The 9,025-nt window shown below is 52.6% G+C and overlaps 1 long non-coding RNA gene across 3 annotated transcripts in view; it reads left to right on the plus strand.

The window, feature by feature from the left end:
* The window catches only part of LOC112551869, a 6,390-nt gene extending 2,223 nt beyond the window's left edge, over positions 1-4,167 (plus strand). Inside the window, exons 2-5 of one of the 3 annotated variants that reach the window (XR_003096199.1) lie at positions 376-570; positions 1,594-1,929; positions 2,762-2,874; positions 3,608-4,167. This is a non-coding gene — a long non-coding RNA (uncharacterized LOC112551869). Of the gene's footprint in view, positions 1-375; positions 571-1,593; positions 1,930-2,761 lie in introns of all 3 variants that reach the window. The other 2 variants (XR_003096198.1, XR_003096200.1) reach the window with 2 other exon arrangements.
* Positions 4,168-9,025: the final 4,858 nt, after the last annotated feature.

Consider the following 9,025-nt stretch of genomic DNA (forward strand, 5'->3'; position numbering starts at 1 on the left):
GCGGGTATTGATTTCCTGGGAAATTGCAGCAAATGCCATTTTTGCGGTGATCACAGAGATTGCTGTTTTTCATGGCTCTGCAAAAATTGCAAAACCATAATTTACGTAGGTCCCTACTCATAAGCAAAGAATTACTGAAAAATGAGTTGCTAGAATTGTAAAAACAACAACACCTCCATTCCAACTCCTTTCTCTTCCCTCCTCTCTTTTTTTTCTTTCCTCTTTCCCCTGCTTATTTTTATTCACCCCTCTCCTCCTTTTATACATCTCTTTACTGTTTTTGCTTGTTGTCCTTTTCAAACAGCTATAGTGTGAAAGGAGACAAAAAAGGCTAACCAAGTGTTTCATTTTAATTTGTAACCCTTGCCTTGACAGGGATGATCACAAAAGTGGGAGGAAAGATATTCACTTCTGGTGGGAAAGAAGTTGATATTGCAACCACATTAGAAGTGTATGAACAAGCTGGTGGCTCCATTGCAGCTCCTGGAATGAAGAGGACTGCTACTCTGAGTATTGTGAAATGATTTGAAAGCTCTGCTTACCTGGGCATAAAAGGAAGTCAGTTTCCAGGTCAGTTATTTTTTGTGGACAGGACACCCCTGATGGACATTAAGTGGTATCCAAGTGAGCCCAAGGGTAGGGGTGCAGAAAGTAGACATGCATTGACAGGAGCTGGAACAACAAAACATATTATTCCAAGTGCCTCACAATTCGTGAATTTTAAGCCCTAAAAGTCTCTGTTACTTGCAAATGGGAGGGTATCTCCTGCCTATAAATAACATCTATGATTAGTCTATATGAGAAAAACAAAACCAATAATATCATGCTGTAATATTTTCCTTCCTGATAGTTATTAAGGAAGTAATAGCTACAAAGGGTCTAGTACACTGTAGTGTATAGCACCATCTGGACAACCAAACTAATGACTGTCCACTACCTACTGATGTGTTAATTATCTTACTCTAATTAGTCATGAAAGATGCAGAACCTCAGATAAATTTATGTATACACCTTTGACATTCAGAGATCACATGGATTTGAACATGCACATAAAGAAGCAAAGAAAAGGACTACATGAGGTCATCAGTCCAGCCCCACCCCACTGAAGGCAAGATCATCCCTGACTAAAAACATCCCAGTCAAGTGCTTGTCTAACCTGCACTTGAAAATTTCCATGGATGGAAAGTACACAACTTCTCTAGGTATCCTCTTCCAATGCTTGACCACCCTCATAGGCAGACAGTTCTTCCTAACCTCCAACCTAAATTTCCTCTGGTGCAACTTGAGGCCATTACTCCTCAGCCTGTCCCCTGCAACCACAAAGGAAGGCTGTCTTCATCCTCTTTATAGTAATTTGTGCTTACACACACAGAATGTGGAATTTGGTCTTCTACAAATATTGGTTCATTGGAAGAAACAAGCATTAGTGAGTAGCTTATCTGTACCACAAAAAAAATCACTGTTAAAGTGTTTCTTTAGGGAGCTCTTTCATTAAATAATTAACCACTGTTTAGGCATACTTCATTAATCATTTATTTAATTTTCACACAGTTACAGAGATACTGAGTTCTCTTTGTATGCTTTTTCCCTTAGGTATTTCAGGGCAAATGTTCTTTATCAAGAAGACAGAACGGGAGGAGAACACAGAAGTGAACTCACTCACTGAAGGTCACAGAGCTTGTCACTGTCAGAACAAGAAATAGAACCTGGGATGAAATCCAATCCCTTTGGACATTAAGGGTGCGTCCAGACAAGCACACACATGCCTCTTTCCCCATCTCAAACCCCTTTGAGATGGGGAAAGAGGCACATGTGGGAATGAAAAAATGTTCCCTGCACTGCAAACTTGCAGTGCAGGGAGAAAATTAGACCCCGGGGGGGGGGGTCTGCCAGGAGACCCCAGAGCACCCCGCAACCCCTGCTTCTAGGGTAAGTAGAGATTTTTTTCCTGTTTTTTTTCCTTTTTTAATTTTTTTATGATGGTGCCTGGGGTTGGGGGGGCAGCCATGGGGGCCTCAGGGTGAAAGTGTGGGATGCAGCCAGGAGGGGCAGCCATTGGGGGGGAATGCAGCAGCTGGCAGGGGATGGGGCCAGGTGGGACAGCAATTGGGGGACTGGGGTGGTACCTGTGGGCCTTGCAGCGGGGGACATACACAAGCACCATTGTGGGGGTGCAGCAGCTGGAAGGGAATGGGGCCAGGTGGGACAGTAATCAGGGGACTGGGCTGGGGCATGTGGGCCTTGCAGCAGGGGAAGTAGCCCCTTTGGGGGCCATTCAGCTCCTGTGTGGGGGCTGTAGCCCCTGTTGGGGGGACCGTAGCCCCTGTGTGAGGGCCATAGCCCCTGTGTGGGGGCTGTAGCCCTTGTGTGGGGGCCGTAACCCCTGTTGGGGAGCCGTAACCCTTGTGTGGGGGTCATAGCCCCTGTTAGGGTGCTGTAGCCCATGTTGGGGGCCCGTAGCTCTTCTGTGGGGGCTGAACCCCCTGTTAGGGGGCCATAATCCCTACTGGGGGCCCATAGCCCCTGCTGTGGGGCCAAACCCTCTGTTGGGGGGCCATAACTCCTGTATGTTTCCTGGAGCTCCTGTGGGAGGGCATCAAAATATATATTCATGTAGTCAGAGCCATAACCGCTTTTGGGGGGTGTCACAGGGGACAGCAGCTGGAAGAGCTCCAAACAACAAATGGGGATCCTCTAGGATGGGGATCATGTACAAAAGAAGAAAAAACAAAAATAATCAAAGATAAACACTTACCTACAGCAGGGTCCACGGCACAGCTGGAGCGAGGGAGGAAATCTGTGCGGGTCATAAGCCACACCTTTATCCAGCTGAAACCAGCCAGTGACATCATCAGCAATCACCGGCCAGTGGAGGTAAAAAGGATCATGAGGGAAGATGGGAGGAGGAGAAGTCAGAGAGAACTCTCAAGCCGGGTGACATGAGGGATACTCCTGGAGTGAGAGAGCCAGCAGGGGCTCTCTGTGCCAGCAGAGATCGGCATGACAAGGAGGCAGAGGAGCCAGAGGAGGCTCTCTGTACTGGCAGAGGTGGGAGCATCAGAGGAACAAGACAGCCAGAGGCAGGAGCATCAGACGAATGGGAGAAGCAGAGGAGGATCTCTGCACCAACAAATGTTGGAGCATCAGGGGGACGAGAGAGCCAGAGGAGGCTCTCCCTCCTGGCAGGAATGGCTGTGAGCAGCAAAAGAGGCTGTGGAACAGAACGGCAAGAGGCAGGGCACTGACATCTAGTATAGAAGGTGGCCAGCCACTTGAGAAAGTACCACAGGATGTCGGTAGTGGAACGCCTCCAACAGCATCTGAGGAGGGTAGTGGGAGAAATGACCCGGGACGAGGGTCTGTGACCAACCCTGGCCAGACGATGGGTCAGCCCCAGTGAGATTCTAGGGGTGAAGTGATGCCCTGATATCCTAGCAATAGGGCTGGGGGGAGGAAACCGGATGGGTCCTTCCCAGCTTTTAGTTTGTTTTGGCTCCTTTTTGTTTTCCCCCTTTTGGAGGGGCTGAGAGATAGGGTGACGCGGCACAGGCAAGACAACTCTACACTGCCTTTCTTTTCCTTTTCTTTGATTGATGGTTAAATTTAGATTCCCAGGCCTGATACTGCTTTAGGGCAAGCGGAGGGTCTGCTGAAGTCAGATGGCTAAATGATTTGAGTTATCCCAGGAGGAAGTACTTAAGGCGTAATAAGGCTATGAAGATCATCAAGCTCAAGAAACACAACATCACTGGGGTGCGGCTGAAAAGATCTGGTGACCCGCTGAAAGGTTGGGGTGTAGAGAAGGTGGAGTCCCACGGATGGCCACCTGGTGGACTCCCTGCTGAAAAGGACACCTGTGTGATTTGCCCCCCCACTGGAATAACATTCAAAGTCATGGCAGGTGAGTCTGGGGGAGGCCACCTGGGTGATAACCATTTACCACCAGGCTTACAGGAAACTGCAGGATGTTCACTGCCGGCCAGCCGGAACAAAACTGCACGCGACCGAGTGTCTGAAGCCAGGTGGGCACAGGGAGCCGTAGCCCCTGTTTGGGGGCTATAGCCCCTGTTGGGGGGCCATAGCCCTTGTATGGGAGCCAGAGTGACTTTGGGATTTTTTTTAATCAGGGATTTTTCAGTTTTCCAATAGGGAACAACAGAATTCCTGCTAGGGAGGCCAGTGGCAGAACCCTGGCTGCTCAGAGCTAGCACCTTGGACCCAGCTGGCTGTGGCTGACTGCCTGGCAAAATGGGGCCAGGAGGACATGTTTTGACGGTTCAAAGCAGGCCACCAGACCCGGAATATCTTCCAGGCAATAGCTGCCTAGGTGGCTGGGCAGGGGCACATGTGGCAGTAGTGCCACACAGAGGCCAACTCTGCAGCCACAGCCCACTTGCAGGCGCTGTGCAGTCCCCATCTGGGTCTGGCAGGTGAGCAGCAGGTCACAGCCAGGCAGCAGCCCCCACTGCCAGACTGTTGCAGTGGGTAAAGGGTGCAGGGAACTCTCAGGGCTGCTTCAGCAGTCCAGCTGGCATAAGGAGTAGTGTCCCCAGGTACCAATTGGCTGGGGCCCAGAAGCTCCTGTCTATTTGTATCCTTCAAGTATCATGGGCTCTAAGGCCCATCTGGCTAACTAATAGCCCCTACTGTGTGGGGCCAATGGGTGAAAGATACAACAGAATTCTTGGGACAAAAAATGCAAAAAACAGGATAGGAGTGTCGTGTGGGTCAAAGGGTCAAAACTTGAAAATAAGCGCACCTGAGGGGGACACAGAGAAGGGCCTCCACGGCCATACCCACTAGTCCTCAAAGGCATCCAAGGAGCCTGTGGATGCTGCCCACTGGTGCTCCACCCGCAGACGTGCACAGACAAGCGAGAGGAAAGTGGCCCCACAGTCTCTGGGCACCTTCCTGGCCACAGCCTCCTGCAAGGTCAAATACAGGGCCCACTTGGCCAGGACCAGGACCAGGAGGAGGTTGTCCAGGAGTTCCCGGGACTTGGTGAGGCCATGGATGGGGTGACCAAAAACAAAAAGGTGAGGGGTGAAATTGAACCAGAACGTCAAGCAGAGGCTCGGGAGGTGGAGGTGGAGGGGCTGCAGCCTGGTGTACTCAAGGGTCATGTGCACCAGGGTCTCCCTTGGCCCACAGAAGGGGCAGGAGACCAGGGTGTTCGCGAACCTCACCACATACATGCCCATGGCGACGGCTCCATGGAGGAGCTGCCAGCTGAGGTTCCCAGTGGCTCATGGGATGAGGGTGGAGTACAGACTCAGCCACTGGGGTGCCCCAGCCATGCCCTTGCCGAGCAGGTTCCTCCACTTGGTGTCTGGGTGGGACGCGAGGGCAGCATGATGGACAGTGCGGTGCATGAGCATGTAGAGGTAACAGCGATGGACAGTGGAAAAGTGGACCAGTCTGGGATCCTCCAGCCAGCTTAGGTGGTGAAGCAGGGAGCACTGTAAAGCCAGGCCCCACAACAAATTCCGGTGGGCTGGAGGACATGGCGGGGGGTGGGGGGGTGAGAGGGACAGCTGCTGCGCAGGACCTGGTCAACAAAGGCAAGGTCATTGGGAGGTAAGGCAGATTTCACCTCCTGGACTGGATGGCAGGTTGCATGTGTCATGGGTAGACCCATGCGCCGGGCCAGCACAGAGGGGTCCACCCACTCCTGCCTATCAAAGTCCAGAAGATCTCCAATACAGGTGACACCAGCCAGGATCAACCTCTGTTGCAACCAGGGTGCCTCTGCCGTCGTCACCTCCAGCTGGGGGTTTCAGAGGAGGGGCTCAACGAGCAGGTTGGCACCCTGGGCAACTGTTCCAGGGGACCTGGAGGTGGAGACCAGCCTCCAGGCCCAGAGAAGGTCCTGGTAGAAATCTGGCAGCCCTCGCAGGTCCTGCAGGCAGAAAACCCACAGGCTGAGGAGCTGCCAGTTGTATTGGAGCCTGCAGAAGTGGCAGAGGAAAGCACGCCCTAGGTGGCCCCATGCCGCGTGGCTCCTGACACCATACAGTAGTCACTGCAGGGCCTGAAGGCAGAATGCCAAGACCCAGTTGTGCAGGCAAACCAGGCCCTGGCTGCCCTTTCGCAAGGGGAGGCTCAGGACCTCTGTAGCAACCCAGTGCCATCCCGGCCAGAAAAACTCCAGTGCCCATCTCTGGAGTCCTGCCAGGACCTCAGGGGGCACAGGCAGGTGTGTAAGAGATGCCAGAGCATGGCCAGAACCAGCTGGTTCAGCATCAGCACTCTCCCATGCAGGGAGAGACATCACAGGAGCCCTGCCCATGCCCGGAGCCACTCCACCACCCTTGCCTCCAGCTGGTGCCAGTTCTCTGGCAGGGAGAGTTCTGTGTGGGATAGATAGACCCCCAAGTATAGCAGCGAGCCCACGCCCCAGTGGATCCCGTGGAGTGCAAGTGGGAGTGAACCCACCTGCCACCCATCACCCACCACCAGGCCAAAGTTCTTGACCCAGTTGACCCAGGCAGAGAAGGTTGCCAAGTACAATGCCTGGCAGGCCTCCACCCACACCAGGTGACCTGAGTCCTGGACCATAAGGAGTATGTCATCAGCATATGCTGACAGGACCAGCTACACTGCTGGCTCCTGGAGCATGAACCCTGCCACCCACTTTCACAGGAGAATGAGGAAGGGCTCCAGGGCCAAGGCGTATAGCTGGCCTGACAGTGGGAAGCCTTAATGCACCTCTCTCCTGAATGGGATGGGCTCTGTCAGGGTCCAGGTGAGCTTGACCAAACATTCTGCAGAGGCATACAGCACCTGGAGAGCCTACACGAAGTGGGGCCCAAAGCCAAAGGCCTGCAGTGTGCCTGTGAGGTACCCATGATCCACTTTGTCAGACACCTTCTCCTGGTCATGGGATAGGAGGGTGAAAGACAGGCCTTCCCAGTGTGCTAGCTCCAGGAGGTCCCAAACCAGGTACAGGTTGTCAAAGATGGAAAGTCCAGATACCATGTATCTCTGGTTGGGATGGATCACATCTGTCAGCAAGGACCGCAGGCACAGCGAGATGGCCTTTGCTATCAACTTGTAGTCTGTGCAGAGGAGGGACACAGGACACCAATTCCATAGGTTGTGGGGATCTCCCTTCTACAGCAGGAGGGTCGGCATGACAGGGGGAGCTCCCCACTTCCCTTGGATTCAGCCCAGACTGCAGCAGGGTCCGGGCTGAGGACGTCCCAGAAAGTCTGGTAGAACTCCAAGGTCAGCCCATCAATGACCAGAGCCTTGTTGCCAGGCATCAGGCGGAGGGCGGCCAAAAACTAGCCAGAATGAGAGGAGCTTCCCGCCGGTCCCAGTCAACCACACTGGCCTGCGGGAGTCCCTCCCACAGGGTCTGACAGGCCTTGGCATCGGTTGGATCCAGGGAGAAGAGCTCTTCATAGAAGGCCCACGTACGCTGGTGCATCTCACCTGGATCTGTGAGGGGGGTGCCGTCACCCGCCAGAAGGCAGGTGATGTACTTCTTGGCCCCCTGCCTCCTCTCCAGGGCATAGAAGAAGTGAGAGCTGTGGTCCATCTCCCAAAGGAGCTGGACATGCAAGTAGACAAATGCACCACGGGCATGGTGGTCATCCAGAGGCCAAAGCTCTTCCCACCTCTCCCGACACCCTCCGCAGAGGACAGGTTGCTTTGGTTGGTGGCAGGTGCCTCTCCAGCTCTAACACTTCCCGCTCGAGCTGCTCCCAGACTGCCTCCCTCTGCCAGGTGTGCCCTGAGTGTAGCCACGGCAAAAAAGCCAGATGCACACCTTCCCCACATTGCACCATCTCAGAGCCAAGGGGAAAGCTGCCCGTTGCTCCCACCAGGCCAGCCAGAACTCCCAGAAAGCCTCCCTGAAGCCCACATCCTTCAGCAGACTGGCGTTGAAATGCCACTAAGCTGACCCTGGACGCCCAGGCCCCAGTGTGGCCTGGGCCCAGACAAGGTGGTGATCACTGGAAGGGGTCAGCCAAATGCCAGAGGAGTGGGCCTGGGCAAAGTGTGGCAGAGATATAAACTCGGTCTAACTGGGAGTGGCATGCCCGCTCCTCCCCCAGCCTCACATAAGTGAAGGCAGGGGCTTCAGTGGGGTGACAGGCATGGCAGACGTCCACCAGGGAGTAGTCCATCAGGACCTCCCAGAGGACGCCCACAGTGGCCTGGTTCCACTCCTTCCCTGACCAGTCTCACGCATCTAGGATGACATTAAAGTCCCCACCAAGGACCAGGCTCTCACAAGGGTTGAGGGTGCCGATGTTGTAGCAAAACCCCCAGTTTTTCTTTTTTTTTTATTTATTTTAAAATGCATTCCCTCCCCTTCCCCAACCATTTCTGACTTTTTCTCTACCTCTCTATTCCCTATAGATAAGTATAAGTGAACTCAGACTTAGGATAAGCTTTAAACATTTTTATTTTGGTAGCAAGTTTTTGGTTTTGGATATCCACCGTTTTATACTGTATTATTATTAGGTTTGTATTGATTCTTACTGTTGTATATTGTATTACTATCATTTTCATATTGATTTTTATTGTTTCATATGGATATTGTATGGTTTAGGCCTGTGTTTGTAAGTGAACCAAAGTCATGTCAAGTTTCCATTTATATGTCAAGTCTCCATCTTCTGTCCTCTGCCTGGGCATCCCATGTTGCAACTGTATGAGTAATGTATCCCTTCCATATAAATTGGTTCCCTGATGAATGAGTGTGATTGGGAATGATTGGAATACAATGGTAGCAGGCCTCTACTGAATGGCCTGTAATGACTGGGCCATCACCTCGCATTGATTCACCCAGGAACGATGGACCTCACCAAGGAATAGAGACAAGACCAGCATTTGAAAGACAAAGGACCCTGCAAAACCAGCAACTCTCAGCATTACAGACACCCGAAACTGCACATCCCTGCATGGAGCACACATGCTCAGGACGCCAGGGGCTGACCCTTGCCTGGGCATGCCTCCTGTCAATAGGGTCACACAAGGTCTGCCCCTATAAAAAGGGGCAGTGAAGACAGACCCA

Source organism: Alligator sinensis, unplaced genomic scaffold, assembly GCF_000455745.1.
Source record: "Alligator sinensis unplaced genomic scaffold, ASM45574v1 scaffold822_1, whole genome shotgun sequence".
NCBI classification, from domain to species: domain Eukaryota; kingdom Metazoa; phylum Chordata; order Crocodylia; family Alligatoridae; genus Alligator; species Alligator sinensis.